This window comes from Phalacrocorax aristotelis, chromosome 3 (assembly GCF_949628215.1).
Source record: "Phalacrocorax aristotelis chromosome 3, bGulAri2.1, whole genome shotgun sequence".
NCBI lineage: Eukaryota > Metazoa > Chordata > Aves > Suliformes > Phalacrocoracidae > Phalacrocorax > Phalacrocorax aristotelis.
Genome location: NC_134278.1, coordinates 53722278 through 53738815, shown reverse-complemented (window position 1 = coordinate 53738815; position 16538 = coordinate 53722278). Strand labels below are relative to the sequence as shown.

Here is a 16538-nt window from a genome sequence, read left to right as displayed (position 1 = left end):
TGTGAACTATGGCCAGGGTGATGCCCAGAACATGTGGGGAACCAAACAGCTCATTTCAAAAGGGAGCCCAGGAGCAAAGTAACATGAGGCAAGTGAGAACAGTCAGAGGACCAGGACCTAATTGCAATTCATAGGCCAAGACCATAGCTGAGGCTTTCCATGCAGGAACTGCTTGGGTCCCTAAAAATTTTGCTTATTCTCTGTTTTTAAAGGCCCTGGATGTGTATGAGTGTATCTAGCTTACAACAAAATCAGCTAGAAGGTTTTTTGTGCAAAAACAGTGACACAACTTATTGGTTAATAGTGTTTACACTAATGCTAGCACCCTTACATGAAAGGCAAGCAGTCTGTTGAAAGGAATCCTACTCTGGGAAAGAACTAAAAGTGGCTGGATCTACCATGTACTTTTCACTCCTTGTGGAGCATGGAGACCCCTATGGATCCTGCGCATGGAGTCTGAAAGGACACATTGGAGAAAGAATCTAGTTTTAGATAAAGCAGTTAAATGCACATGGAAAGTGGACAATCGCTAAACAAAAATCTGTAGTATTCTCATTAGCACAAAGAGTTAAATTCAAAATCAAATAAGAAAAAAAATGCAAATATGTTACTCAATTTGATTTTTCGCTTCATATGCATTCATTTAAGCAGTTTACAATAAATAAATTGATGAAATTTGTGATCATTATATATAATTACATTTATTGATATTTGCATATATACCATGTTGAATTGTGGCTTTTATTGGTAGATCTGTCATTCCTGAAACTTATTGTTTATAATCAATATGAGATTTCATCAAATAACAGAATCTATTACAGAGTTTGAAAACAATCTATTCTTGGCAGAATATGTGTGTTCATTTAAACTGAACAGTATCCATTTTATAAATAAGTCTACATACTGTCAACACATTATTGACTAGTCTTCTTAAGCCTGATGGGAAACCAGTCCATTCTGCAATTACAGAATGCTTATAAAATAACAGGACTTTCAGCAACTTTATTCTTAGGGAGCTTGAGTACTAGCCTGGAAAATTTTAAGTTATTTAATTCATGTAATACACTTATAGGAAAAGGGAGAGATGTATATATACAGCTTTCCTCCAAAAGTGTTTTCAAATCTCCCTCCTTTTCTCTAAAACCTCAAAGGCAGTGAAGATTGTCAAAGCATAGCCCTTAGAAATAATTTTAGTTTCCTTGTGATCACCATAGCTGAAAACTGTGACTTGGAACATGACTTATTTGTGATAAGTCAAGAGCCCTTGAGATCTCCTTCTTAAGAGGTTTATCGTATTTACTTCCCTCACTGTCTGTGTTGTGTATACAAGTGATGGCAAACACTGTTTGGATCTAATGCTACAATCTATATCTCTAAATATCACTGACATTGAAGGAATCAGACCCTTATGATTTCCAATGTTCCATTCACATGTTTGAGAGAGAAGTTCATTTGTCTCCTTCCTGTGACTGTTAATCTCATTTCCATGTATACTTAACCTGCCGGGAAGTTTGGTAGGTTTTTTTTTTTTGTTTGTTTTTCTGATTTCTGGAGCCAACCTGATTAGTTTCCAAAGATACTGTTCATGATACTGGCACAATTTCACAGCGCAGTAGTTGAGATGTTTTATTAGTTATTTTAGCTGAACATTTACTCTATGAAACTGAGCTATCAAAAGAAGGCTTTTGGGACATTATCAGTTCAGCTAATGTATCAGCTCAAATTATTCTATCATTATAATATACTGCTTGGTGTTTTTTGCCATTGATTTGCCTACATTTTTTAAATTGCTCAATCAGAAGCCATTTGTCTGATAAATTATTAACAAATAAATGTTTCTGATGGAAAAACAAATAATTCAGTGTTGTAAATCATGTATCATTCAGTCAACAACAGTCAGAAGTAAGCTGCTCCTGAGCCAAGTACTTTATGCAATGTAGATGGAAATTATGTAGTGAAATAAACGCTTCATTGCAAAGAAAGGATGGCTGTTATATTCTGAGACTTACACTGGATTCTGCAGTTTCTGCACTGTACATTTCTATGTTCTTTTATTGGTGCGTCAAACATAGAACAACAAGATATAGTTTCAAGTGTGCAAAGGCATCTGCAGTTGTTAGACTCTGACCATACTGTAAGGTGCTCAAACTGGTCATTCTTTGTAATGCTTCTGTAGAAACCTTTAGACTTAATTCTGCTTCTCCACTCAGAAGTATTTTTCCTGACTAACGGAATAATTACAGAGATAATATTTTTTGGCAGGTCACATTGGCATTGATGATTTTGAGGGCTTAACTGTATTCCAAATTCCTTGGGGCTTGATTTACTCTGAAAGAAGGGAGAAGTGTTTGTGCCAAAAGCTAGAAATTGTAGTACAGGGTTTGCAGTTAAATACCATATTCACATTTGCCTCTGTGACCCATTTCTTCAATGTGGAGGCATAGAGAGATTATAAAAAAATAGAAAACAGAAAAAAAGACAAGAACAATCAAATAATTCTCTCTAAATACTATTATCGTTTTCTCCAGATGGGTCTGGCATTGTTCTCAGTATAAAAATAGTTTTTCCAGTGATTTACAAAATGGTTGTAAAATAAATTTCTGGTCAATGTCAAGGGTAAAAAGCAGTGGAGTAACAGTAGCACATGCAGTATATCGCCTCTTGCCAGTAAAGATCTAACAATCTTTTTCCTGTAGCCCACTTAAAAACTGTGTTATTAGCAATTTTCTGTTATTCGGAATGACTTTTGTTTGGGGATTACTACTGTGAAATACATTTGTTGTAATTTTACTTCCCCTTCGCCTTCCTCCCTAGCCTGTACTCTAGATTCCAGGCTGCTAATGTTTACAAGATACTGAGTACATTCAAAATCTTGAGCTGGCAAGCACTGCCTCTGGGGCCCTACTGCACAAGATTCCTCTTCAGTATTAAAGAGGGAAACTGAGCATTTCTTTTATTGTTTTCTTTTTCAAATATTCAACAAGTGTCTTCTGTTTTTGTTCAGGCTCAACGAGTTGTACACCATTTCAGCAGAGATGTCTGATCTTTCCATCTGCATACCTGGCGTTGCTTTATCCCTTCACTGGTCTTTTCAGTAACCATTAAAGACTTCTTGAGACTGAACACTGGAACAGATGAGTTAAATTATTCCTGAATGTTCTTCATCGAATATAGATGTGCTGGATTTTCTGGATGTGCATAAGGACACAAAGGTTAGTATGTTACTTATAATCCTGAAGTTTCAGGACTGTTTTATTTAACCATTACCAGTGCAGACTATGTTTCCATTTGTTGCTTAAACGTAGCCACAGGTGGATAAAATGGTGATTGACATCACATATACAGTTGAGATCACACTTTTAACTGCCACAGGAGAAATCTACTTAGTCAGCTGGTTCAACTTAAAGTCTTCTAAATGACTTGTTGGCTGACAAGAGCAAGCTCTACCCATGCTCTGAGCGTGATTGCCGTTAGCCATTTTTGTGGTATTTCTTCTAAGCTTGGGTTTAGTGCACTGCCATACCACTTATCTGATTTATGACTGGTAAAAAGAGGATGAGAAAAGTATTCTATTTACTTACCTCTGTCACAAGACAGTCCTTGTTTACAGTCAGTGAGGGTGAGAAGGTAAATGTTTGTCCACCTGTAGGCTTAGTTGTTCTAGATGGATTCAGGGGAATGCCAAAGACATACGTAACATGTTGGAAAAAAATAATTTCTTCCTAGTAGCAGCTATTCACTTCCTGGAAGCTGTGAGATTTTAATAAAATGCTTTTTCTATCCCTTGATTTCTGTTAAAATACAATATAATCTATGGATATTAGTCTGTCATTTCTCTGCCACCTCAGGGAATCACTCTCAATCAGGACAATTCACTGACGTCATTATTCTGTGGTATGATTGAAAATGTGGAAGAAACCATTCTGCAAACAGATACATGCTCAGAAAGGTGGTGGAATTGGGCATATGTGCACAGCAAGTCATGTCTCAAACACATGACAAGGAAAGTAGCAAGATCATAAAGATACATCAGGATTTTCAGCACTAATCATAACATTAAAAAAACTATGTTTGTGGTGATGTGGATAATACTACATGCACTGGAGAAGAAAAGTGAACAGTCATGTAACCTTGATTTTTTTCTATGATTGCCATCTGTTTTCATTTTCTGCAGAATATTCTTCAGGATTATTGCTCTGTCAGGGTTTGGGGGGAGGAGGGGGCAAAATTCTTTCCAGCTTTACTCTGTCAAACTCGTCTTATTTGATTTGGCCATTTTAAAAAAAGAATTAGTTTTGCAGATACTATTTGTTCTTATTAAACATCACTACAACCTATTAAAATGGTTTCAGGAAACCTATTGGCTAAAATAGATGGAGCTCAAACTTGATGTAATTAGAACTACACGAATTGAGTTCCGCTTCCTCATATTTGCGGAGGGATCCTAGTGATATCATCTGAATAATAGCTTTCTAATCAATCTCTTTCTGTCTGCTACTCTAGCTAGCATTTCTGTTTGCATTCTAAATGCCTGCTCCCTGTATAAAGTAAATAGAAGACAAAAATATCATCCCTCATCAAAAGGAATTGTTTCCCTGTTGGCACCAAATGTCTACTCCAGATAGGAGAAAGGACAAAAAAAAAAGTAACAATACAATTTTGTTTCATCTAAGTTCTATTGAAGTTACTGAGAGTTTTTGTAATAGAGTTCAGTAGGAACAAGAACATTAATATAAAAATACAGACTCCATTTAAAAGCAGAAGGTTACAGGAGTTGCAAGATTTTGTGGAGACTTCCGTAGGGAGAAGAGCTATGGTAGCTCTGTGTGGTGCCCTCACTGTAATACCTAAATATTATCCAAGAAAGTAAAATTCATATAGGGCATATATTGTAGCTTTAATGTGTGGACTGTTTTATACATGTGTGTATACAAAGTACAGAACTAAGGGGCGAATATCTCACACAGTCGCAGAACTCAAATGTCAAAAGTGTTGTGAACTCCACCTCCTTACACTGCATGTATGTTTGTAGTTTGACCTGGGGGATTTGTGTAATATGTATTCGTGTGGACTGTTAAATATATATACTGTACAGGATTATATGTTCTGCAGACTCAGTACAACTGTTGATGGAACCTTGCTTTATTAGGATAGGTAATGCTGGAAGATACTATGTATATTTCATTTTGCTTACACTATTGCTACTAAAGCACACATTAATGCCAATATATAAATTTGGATGGGAAATTATGCAAAAAAATAATGCTTTATTCTTCAGTCTTGGGGATTTTGTAGTTTATGCTATGATGAGTGTTACAAACATTTTTTGATGTATTGGAGAACAAACTCTCTTTGATATATAATGGATATGCTAATATCCATTAAAATCAAAATGCAAATAAAAAAAAATGACCTAAATTATTTGACTGTCTGTAAATCCAGTAGAGTTTCACCCGTCCAAATTTTCCTTGATTAATTATATTACTGGCTGACTTTTATCTTTTGAGAAAACACAAGTGCAGCTAGGGTTATCTACAAGGCCTGCAGAAGCTTAAGTAGTAAAAGAAAGAAATGACCCTGATGTAAATGAATAAGTGATGGTTATACTGAAAAGAGTACCTAGCTTGTTAAGTCAAAAGAAACTTTGTGCATTTAATGAAGAAGCACAAAAAAATAAAAAAGCTATGATGGCTTATGAAGTGAGAATGTTTGGCATAACCTGAGATTTAAAACTGACCCTGGCGATTTTCTGCTAAGCCTAGAGCATACAGACTAAGTCCTAGAGGTTACAGCAGCCTCCTGGAGGTTGGGAGGAGGATCCCCTGACATGGGAAAGACTGAAGCCTGCCCTTCCATGTCTTGGGAGGTTGACCTACTGTGCAGAAAAAAAGATTTCTTCTGTCAGATGTACTTTGAGGGGAGGAAAACCAGAAGAGATCTATCCACCACTTCAGAAGTAGGTCAGAGCTGTGAATCCTAATCCAAAGCAACAGGACTGCAACGCAGCATAAGGTCCCTTAAGTTCCAGAAAAAAGGGTTGTGTTTAAGATATGTCTCTGCTCTTGTCATCACCTTTCCCTGACTTGCCGGCTCTCCTGAGAACCATCTTTCACACAAGAGTAACCATATCTTCCTCTCAACCATTATGCCTCATCAGCAAACCTAAACTATATACATCTATCTATAGCAGCAAAATAGGGCTTGGACATTAGTTTGATCTGTGGCTTCTGCTCATCCATCCCATCAGTGTGCATGTTCCCTATATGGTTTTGCCCCACGGTCCCACACAATGCCAGGGTATCAAAGAGCAGCTAAATAGTTCAGGGTAGTTCAAGGGGTAGGGACAGTTTCCAGGAAGCAGCTAAGAACATGGCCACCTTGGTGGTGTCTCAGTGGAGAGAATGGGTCACCCAGTCTCTGGGCAAAAGAATTACCCCTGGTCTGTTTGACTTAGAAGCATGCACACAGCCGAGTGTTGCAAAGCGGCGGCCTCTGATGCTGCCTGTGGAGGACTGATGTCTGTACATGTTGTTCCATCATTCTCCTTTATTTTCATGTTCTCACTGGCCACTTAAAGGACAGGGTATTTGAGGAGAATAAGCTGAGCCACCACCTCTTCCATTTTGAACTCTCAGGTAGGATGCAATGCAGAGGATTCTTGCAGTGTTTGCTGCTTTTACATAGTAGCACACAATTGTTCAGACAACTGTTATGACCTCTAATACTTATCCCCAGGCCTTTTTTCCTTTCTCTTTTTGGTACCATTTCTATCTTTAACAAGATAAAGAGTTTTCATGAACGAAATTTTTTCCATTTTACTGTTGGGAAAGTTTGCTCCCTGTGTCTGCTTGCTAGTTCATGCTCTTTTGTTCATGTTTGTATAGTCTTTTCTGTATACTTTGAGTATGTGTTTTAGCTTATAAGTGCATTGAGCATCACACTTATTAGTTGATTCTGATGAAATATCTATAGTACAATTTCCTTTGTGCAAGATAAGATACTTATAAACATAGAATTTGTTTCAGTAATAAAGTGTTGAGGGGGATATGATGATAAGTTTTATCAGTCAAATAATTAAGATCAAAGTATAAAACCATGAATTCTAGACACTTTGTCCCTGCTATCAAAAATTTAAATACCAAATAGTTTTACAACAGGATGTGAAGGATATATGACACTGGTTTTCTCAGTAATTTTACTCACAGAAGATTTAAAAAATATTTGATTTAAGAAAATGTGGGCATTTTTACTCACTTTAAAAAAAAGCATTTTAAACAGCAGGATGTAGTTTCAGACTATTTGCAGTCAAGAGGCCTCTGCTGAGCAAAATATTCATTCAATTTAGGAATGCAGATTATAATAATTTTCCTATCTCCCTCACAGCAGGATTCCTGCCATCGTTTTGCAAACTCACAGGTTGCAGTATTGAATGACTAGTTAACTTCAGTTCCAGGTAACACACGCTTCAAGCATATTCTCATTAGCTCAACTTAGTTATGATGCAAAGCTGCTTAGTTTCACCAAGTGAAATGGGATACACTTAAATTGCCTCATCTAATATAATACGCCTTAATACATGCAAAGTGGTTTATGATGGCAAAGCTTGTAGAGCATGAAAATCGGCAGGGAAAGTAAGGTTTTCTGACTAAAACTGTCAAAAAGGAGTCCTATTTTGTATCATTTCTATTCAAAGAGGTTAAGAATGAGGAAGGAGAGACTGAAGTAAGAAATAATCAGTGTAGAAAAATGTAAATTTAGTACATTAACCTTTTTAATACATCAGCTCTACCAAACAAGAAAATTATCAAGTGAAGCTGTTCTTTCAGTAATGTATTCTGCACCATAAAATTAAATGTAAAATACACAGTGGCCAAAATATACTGCAGTAAGAAACAATAGTCTTTATTCTATCTGGTTTATCCAGAGAGTGTTGTATTGTGCACCATGTTTCCATTTGCTGGTGTCATTAATCCAGCTTCCTGTGGCTGTATTAATTTGCGAGGATTTTTTCAATTTCAGATGTTGATAAGGAATTATTTATTTTTCTTCTCCCTTTAAATGCTAAGTGAATGTATCCCAATCTTGTGTACTTTGCAGACACAAAACCTGGTTTCAATAAGACTCAGAAACAACACTGGTAAAATAGGGGTTTTTTCCCAGTATGCTGCACCTTCAGTCTGACCATAGGGCTATAAATCCTCTCCCTACATCCCTTTCCAATACATCTAGAAGACTGTTCAGAGACGGACTAAGCAGCTACAGGCTTTGCAGATGACTCCCAAGTGCATAACTCATTTTCCACAGATGCAACCAGAGCCATCACAAAGATGTTGTATTGCCTAGAGGAAAGTGGCTCCTGGAGGAGAGCATCTGGCTGAGATTGAACTTGGGTGAGATCCAGAAAATACTGGTTGAAAGACAGAAATGATCCAGCCAGCAAGTTGAGCAAGATTCCTAGGCACATGCTTTTTAGCATTAGTTTGCAATGAGACTGTTCACATCCTTGGAGAAAGGTGGGGATAAGCATGTCACTCAGCTGCGGCCCCAGAGAATGAACCAAAAACTCTTCCCACTCCAGCTAAAAGAATCTGCAACATAGCAGTTTTTTCAGTCTTTCTCAGCTTTTCACTGAGCTTATAAAATGAGGCATCAAACATCATAACATCGGGAAACTCTTCCATGCCTCCAAGACAAAGGCCTAGCCACAGAGATCTCTGCATACTTCGTAAAAGGTTGATGTAATTCATTGTATCCAGGGCTGTTTCACCCTTCACAATGAGAGAACATTGCTCCTGAACAAGAGCGTCTCTTAGGCTCCCAGTCTATTTGCATTTTGGATAGAAAGCACTAATCTTGTTCTCAAAGGTACTGTCATTTTGGATCTCTTGATATCCATGATTACTTTTTCATTTTCAACAAATAAACAGCTTCTACAAGAAACAGTTTAAAACCTTCTGAGCAAAGAGGGCTCATGAGAGAGGTGTAATGCAGTGAGCTCTTAGAGTCTGTACATACTGCAGAATCCTTTCAACAAAGAGTTTGACTTTCAGAAGTTCTGTACATCTGTGAAAATCACGCCTTCCGCTCTTGGTAGGAGAAAGGCGAAAGACAGGTGATTTAAACTTTAGGAGGTCATACAAACATCCTTCATCTGTAAAGTGCCAGGACATAACAGTAGTAGCCTATAGAAATTAATAAGTGGAGAGTAGAGGGGAAATCATGCATAAAAGCTACAAGCAAATAACCCCCCATGAAACCACACAGTTGGAGAGGCCACACACAGTACTTTTGGGGAAGGTGGAGTCTAATTTCAGGATGGAACAGGCCTTCAAGTCTGGTCCCAAACATTAATGAAAAGTTATGAGCCTATTTATGGAGGAGAAATGACTGTAAAACTGTCGGTATCCACTGTCAAAATCTTGAGCCTTCCCCCTGGAAGCATTATCTTTGCTGTACTCAGTTCCCTCAACAGGGAGCAGAAAAAAAGGCATCCTGGGGTCTCACTGGTGAGGATTTTGTTGGTGTAAGCAGTCACTTGCAGTGTGCATGTTTATTCCCTTGGATTTTCTGAAGTCACAACATGACCCAGGTAAGACATGCTCCTCTAAATACTTCTCATGTGTTTCCTCCAGTTCACATCTGGGAGTAAGCAAGAGAAAAACAAAAATACATGTCATCATCTGCTTGCTTTTCTTACTGGTGATTGCATGGTTTTGATTTTTGATAGAGACTTGTCAGAGAAATTTCTGTCAAGCAAATATGTTTTCAGACAGTATTTGGGTCACCCTGTTTATTTTCCATATATATTTTCCATATACGAACTAAAGCACTAAATTTAATTGGTTAAGCTTTGGGTCTTATAAGGAAAATACATTCCTAGAACATTTTCCTCCTGGTAATTCCTTCCTTGTAGTCTCTTCACTGACTCACCAGATGTGCTGCTTATCACAGCTTCATTCACTTTATGAAAACTATTTAAAATATTCTCCATTTAAAACTGTGTAGAGAATTCAGTGCATGTTTTTGAGGCACTTGTAGGAACATGTAGTTATTGGGAGGAATAAAATAAAAAATGCAAAACTACTATTCAATTGGTATGTGTACAGTCATGCTGTACTTATTGCTATCATGAATTAAGCATTTGTTTTCCTAAATTGTGTGTATATTCCTAGAGGGGTACTTAAAAGACCGAGCTTGTTAGAGAAGGGATAGAAACAATGCAGAATTTCTTCCATTTCAGAACTCGAATCGTAAGGTGTAATCATAAATCTTGACTGCAGTCCAACCAGCTAAAGGGACACAGGGGACAACTCCAGAAATCTGGGAATTTCTTTTCCTTGGCTGTTTTTGTAACCCGGCCCCTCTGTGGAACGAACAGCCAACTGATCCACTTCAGGGTCTGCTTGTGTCATCCCCCGACAAAATGCCCTGTCACTGTGGGGAGTCCCAGTGGATCGGAGGGCAGCAAGCACCCCAAAACACTTTCCCGGTCGCCGTCTGCCTTCTGGAGTCTTTGCAAACCAGAAGCTGGAGTGTGAATGTTTTGCTTTCGAGGGGTTGTAATGAGAGCTGGTGTGCTTTGACTGCTAGGAGAGTCATGGGAAATACTGCCTTAAAAACATGGGGTTCCTTTGGGAATTTATGGCTGTTGGTTTGGTTGGTGGTTTTTTTCTACATTTTTAGCTGTTTTTTTAGAACCTAAATCCTCCTTCCTTCCCTAAAATTGAGTTACAAACTCAACTGCAAGATGTGTATACTCTAGGATACCAAATGCTTTCTGTTTCCTTCTGCATTGTTCTGATAGAAGGTAGGATTTTCCCTCCTTTATTAATATGCTGGTATCTTGATTGAGATCAAGAAAGCTACTGTTTTAATGGGCCTGACAAAGCGATCCCTTCTTTAACAGCTATTGCATAGTGCTACAAATACCTTTTAATATTTCAGAGGCAGCAATAGTATTTTCTTTCCATAAAGCACTTCTTCTTACAGCTCTATGTATTGTGCGATTCCATCACATGACTATCTGTTGCAGCTTGTTTGAAAGTATCAGCTGAGCTATCATATGGTCATAAAGCTTGCCATAAATCTTGGATATTTGGGTTTTTAACATCTTGTAGATGTACCCTTCTAAAACTATGTAAATACATAAAACAGATAGAACTTTCTGATGTGATTTTGCTGTCCAGTGTCATGTAACACTAAGTTATTCCTAAGTTATGTCCTTAAGGACAAAAGTCAATGCCCTTATATAAGTATCTGGATTATTGGCATGGTCCTAGAAGCATGTAAATAGCTGAAGTATAATGCAAGCAGAATTTGGATACAGAAAACTACCAGTGTAGTTACAAAAAAAAAATCTTTAGTGCCCATTTAGTATTTGAGGATTCACAAGTATCCTAGCTTGCAAGAAAGATTGTCACTTCAAATCCTGTGATCACACAACCCAGAAGCACTGCTGTATTGGCTGTGCTGTGTGTTCAGCTAACACATCTATTCCACAGGCAGTTCAGATCTGACAAGCCAGGTACCTCCAAAAACTTGTGTTCTGCATTAACGAGACACTGAAAGGTTCTCAGCAATCCTGTGCTTCTCACCTGAGAACATCGCCAGGTTTCTCCTAGTTTGAGTACTTAGGTTTTACTTAAGAAAAAAAAAGGGAACAAAGACTGGAGTCTAAAATTTACATCTCTCTTACTTTCAGACATAACCGACATGAAGTCTGCTTCCCAACACCCAGTCAGCAGAGATTGTGAAGCCATACGATAACACATGGAAAGTGTATTCACAAAAATACTTCAATGTTTCATTTCTCAGCAACTTGTGCTCATGCAGTTGTATTCTTATGTTATCATGGATAGAAATGATGTTCAATGTTAAATGGAAGAAAAACACAAAAAATAAATGGGCTGTGCACTTTATCCACCTCTAGTTACTGTCCCATCTCACAGATGCTTATTTAACATTTCAGATCCCTGAACAACTTAAATCTGTGGATGTTTTAAAAATAGTTGGTTCGGTTCCCAATTTCATGTGCTAAAAATGGCATGGATCTGAAGTCTATTTTCTTAATATCTTACCTTAAAAAAAAAACAACCAAAAACAAACAAAACAGGAAATATGTGTTTGTCCCACCTAAATAGCTATTTCTTTCATCAAATATATCAGAGATTTTAAATCATTTTCAGAAGATATTATAGCTTCATCTGATCCTCTTATTCACAGTAACTCTTGGAACCTTGCAACTCAGTCAGGTATGAAAAATAATCTCATTTTTATAAGCACTCTAAATATATTATAGTTTGGGTTTTTTCAGTAAAAAGATGGCATGAAATCCTTCTTTGTTTTAGTTAATATTCATTCCAAGATAGTTGCATTACTTACAAATGACAGTGGACTAACATAGAGGACTGTAGCATTTCTCTGTAGAAACTGTGGTGGAGACTTGAAGACATGCATTTGGATTCTTTGTCCCTGTTTCTGAATATCATAACTTCTTTATTTAGAATATGACTATATCTCAAATATAAGCTAAAAATAAAATAAGGAAACATTTTCCTTTTTTTTTTTTTTTTCTGACAAACTGCGTAGCTCTCACAGGCCCAAACTTGAATTGTACAATCTGTTCCTTGGCCTCATTGGAGGGACTGAGGAGTTTTCCTGCCTAGAAACATAAGCACGTAGCAGAAGTCTCTAAATTGAGAACTTGCTCATTTTAAGCTGATTCTGTAATCAGCAGCCCAGATCTGAATCACATTCTGGAAATGTTAATCTGTTGGCATTGATTATAGGGAGAGTTTAAGGTGACTTCAGCTCCCAACTTAGACATTTAACTGAGAAAGTCATCACGATGGAGGGTGAAACCAGACCCTAATGTTGCCACAACCCAGCTCTGGTTTCTACATGAAATCCTGGTATAGCTGAATCTGACAGGCGTCGAGTCATTGACCCCAGACACCTAGAAGCTCTCCTCAGACCTTGATTCAAAACTTGCCAGAATGTTTAACCTTGGAAAATAAGGACATATGGAAATATTGACACAGCCTTGAAAGCTGTAACTCAAATGTGTCTGCAGTAAAATGTATCAAGCTTGTAGCTTTGACACAGGAATGGGATGATGCATAACTCAATGAATACAAGAGGTCTTTTCCTTTGAAACTCCAGGCAGCACTGCTCTCTCAGCAAAGCTTAACAATATATAAATATCTCTTTGTCACTGTCATGAATGCTTGTTTACAAACCCCTCAAGCCCACGGAGTGCAAATAAAAATTGACAGGTAACATTATAAGTGAAGGTGCATGCATATATGCCACAGTATTTTTTTATTTGTGTAATGTTGTGTTGGGCTGTGCCAAACACATTGAAGAAACGGGACCACTGCAATCATTTTAACAAGATATTTGGCTGCACGCATGATGTGATTTACTTCAGGGTCTTGCGAATGCATTCAGCTTTATTTGTTAACCTAGCAGAACATTATTTATTAATGAGTTCTTCATGGTTTATTAAGCCTAATGTCAAAACACCTCTGTGGGACTCTAGGCATGTTCTCTCTTTGTGTTAAAGCCTTCTAAAGAAAATGAAAAATTATGCAGCAAAGCTGCAGATAAAACCCAGTAGATATCAGTTCAATTACTCTTGATCCTGGCAGATGATGTTTCTGAATATTTGTGAAAGCACAGCATCTGATTTTGTGCTGGCTTAAATTAAAGCATTCTGCAATCTCAAATGTATGTAATTAGGGTGCCTTAGAAACCTAACAAGGCTACTGTGGTCTCCAAAGCTGAGTGGCAAAAACTGACAAGTTCACCATGGAAGTAGAATTCATGCTTTTTTCTATGAACTGATGTTTCATATCAGAGGGGGAGGCTTCTTCATGGGAACGTTAAAATGATTCAGAGTAACAGGGTGAATTATCTGTGATTTTCTGTAATTTGAGAGGACTGTTATGACCCAGGAAATTAATACTGTAGTGCAACAAACTTTTTCACCTTTGATCTGATCGATCACCTTGTTTTCTAACACTGACATGAGGTTAAAATCCAGCAGTTCTGTGGATCTTAATCTGTAAGAATATCCTGGGATGTATTTCATGATTCTTCTACAACTGTTGGTATTTAATATTGGTTAAGCAACACCAGCTTTTACACCACAGAAACATAGACAAGATGGAATAGATATGTGATTTTATGTAGTTGAAAAAATGGTAATTCCCAGAAAGTCAACATGTTAATCACTTTTTACATTAAATAGATGCAAGCTTTACATGTGTAAGAAGGCTTCAGATAAAGTTGTTTGTTTGCTGCCATCTTGCATTTGAAAAGCAGCCTTTTAAACCTGTGCTTTCTAAAAAGATTTTGGTTAGCAGACTTAACAATGGCCAGCCAGAATCATCTGAGTTATCATAATAAGCAGAAATAATATAAAGAAACCTAATCTATAAGAATGAAAAAAAACCCACAATTAGAAGTCAGTTCCTTGTATGAAGATACAAAAAAAGACATTTGTCATCTGAAGTGACAGACACAACAGTTTAGCTCTTGAAATCTAAAAGTTTTGTGCATTTGAGATGCCATCTTGTTTTTACTGAAGACAGAATTTCATTACAGGTTTTAGCAGAGAGTAGAAATAAAGCGTAGAGCCTTACTTTTACTCACAACTCATCACATTAGCCTACGTTTGTATATCAGCTAAATAAAGTAGCAGAATCTGACCACAGATACTGGCCAAAAAGACTGGCTCACTTTCCAACTCCAGCAACAGAAATCTATGAAGAAAAATTCCTGGAGGGAGCTGCAGATAGATGATTTGGACACTGCATAATCACTACTGCTTTATTTCCTATTTTCTGTTTGTAATGACTACCAGTTATGAATATTTAATGTAAGCTTGTTTTGAGCTTTTCTTTTTTCTTTCATCTTGCTACTTTCATCATCTTTCACAACATCTGAGAGATCAATGTAAGGCAACGGGATGGTAGGGGAATATACCATTTCATTACCATATCACAGCAAAAATAAATAATTAGAGGGACAGATCCTCAGCCAGTGCCTGTGAGCGAAGCTCCCCCAGTTTCAGTAGAAGCCGGACAGTTACAGGCTGTCACACTGAGACCTCTTGGCATAGAGATTTTGGCAACATAAATCAAAGACTGCCAGTCCCCGCTGCTGGAGTGCTTTGTCCCGTTTTCTGCCAGGTAGTCACTGGGTCCTGGTTTGCCTCTTTCCAAGTGGGTGCCTAATCATCAGAGAAAAAGTCCTGCTTGTCTGGTGTGTGTTTTTGTCTGGCACTAGCTATAAAGCTGTGAAATAAGCCAGGGATGGTAAAGGAGGGCTCTGCTCTTTCTCCTCTGGTTATCTTTTGTGATAAATAATTGATCTTGCTACAGAAGTTAGTCTGTAAATCCCAGTGGGAGGGAATCACCCCCTGCTAGCCCAGGAAAAGAATCTGATATGACACAGAGGCAGGATCAAAATTTAAGCCACATCCTTTCTATTAGTGCTTCCTATTGTTTAGCTCAGTTAATGGCAGAGGGATTCTCCTACAGGGTTTGGGTTTTTTTCCCCATGTTATTCAGCTACCACAGTTATTCCAGGTTTTCCTCTTCCCAGCCTTCCTTCTGCATTGTCTATATGTTGTATGCAGAACACAGAGCGTAGACAATGGAGGGGTGTAAAGTGCTGTGCCCAGTTGCCTGCTCTGGATCCAGCTCAAGAAGCCTTGGACTCTACAAAGGCAAAAGAAAACAGGTAACTTGGCTTTCTGAGAGTCATAAGGCAAATCAGACTGTTCACCAGTCCCACTGCAGGCAGGCACATTGCAGGTATTGTTGTTTTAACAGCCACTATTTACTAGTTTTACACTGCTGTTTGTGTATGCTCAGAGACTTAAGCTAAGAAAGTAGAATTAGAAGAAGCTGTCACACTGAACCCTTTATTTGTTTAATTTTTTTCTTTTAGTGTAAAAAAGATGTCAATAAAATTGCATTTGTTTCAGAACCAACTAAACATAATTTGTCACTAAGACTTAACTAGAGTCCAGAAACTCAGCAGTAACTCATCTTAGACCAAAGGGAATCATTGTGAGCTTGTTAGGTCCCTCTAGACTACAAGGGAGGCAAGCAAGTCTGCCTTGTACAGTTTTCCCAAGAGGACACAATTAAAAATCATCCTGTTCAGGAACTACTTTATATGCTTTTGTTTTTAATAAAGCCCTTTGAGACCAGCAGCAGTGTGTAATATTCCTCCTGCTTTTGGTCTGTGTATGGTCTTTATGCTGCTCCTCGACAGTCTGACATGCATTCTTCTCAATTGTTTGGTGTCTAATGAGCAAACTCATGATTAAATGGAAGGTCACTTGCTTCTTTACACAACTTCAGTACAAACGCAGCATGGAGGAATGCTGTTTCATTTATGTGATTTCCAGAAATACAATTTCAGCTGACTAATGTGATTTTATGATATGCATATTCCTGTGAACACATAATTTCTTCAAAATACAAGTTTACTATCTACAACTTAGGCTGGTTTAGAAGGTGGTG

General features: G+C 37.7%; 1 protein-coding gene across 4 annotated transcripts in view; it reads left to right on the top strand.

Annotated features, from left to right (window-relative positions):
• The window catches only part of HS3ST5 (heparan sulfate-glucosamine 3-sulfotransferase 5), a 204045-nt gene that overhangs the window by 102039 nt on the left and 85468 nt on the right, over positions 1-16538 (top strand). For 2 of the 4 annotated variants that reach the window (XM_075087478.1, XM_075087479.1), the window contains exon 2: positions 3005-3212. The gene's annotated coding sequence lies outside the window, so the exon portion shown is untranslated. Of the gene's footprint in view, positions 1-2841; positions 3213-3848; positions 5976-16538 lie in introns of those variants that run through there. The other 2 variants (XR_012659639.1, XM_075087477.1) reach the window with 2 other exon arrangements.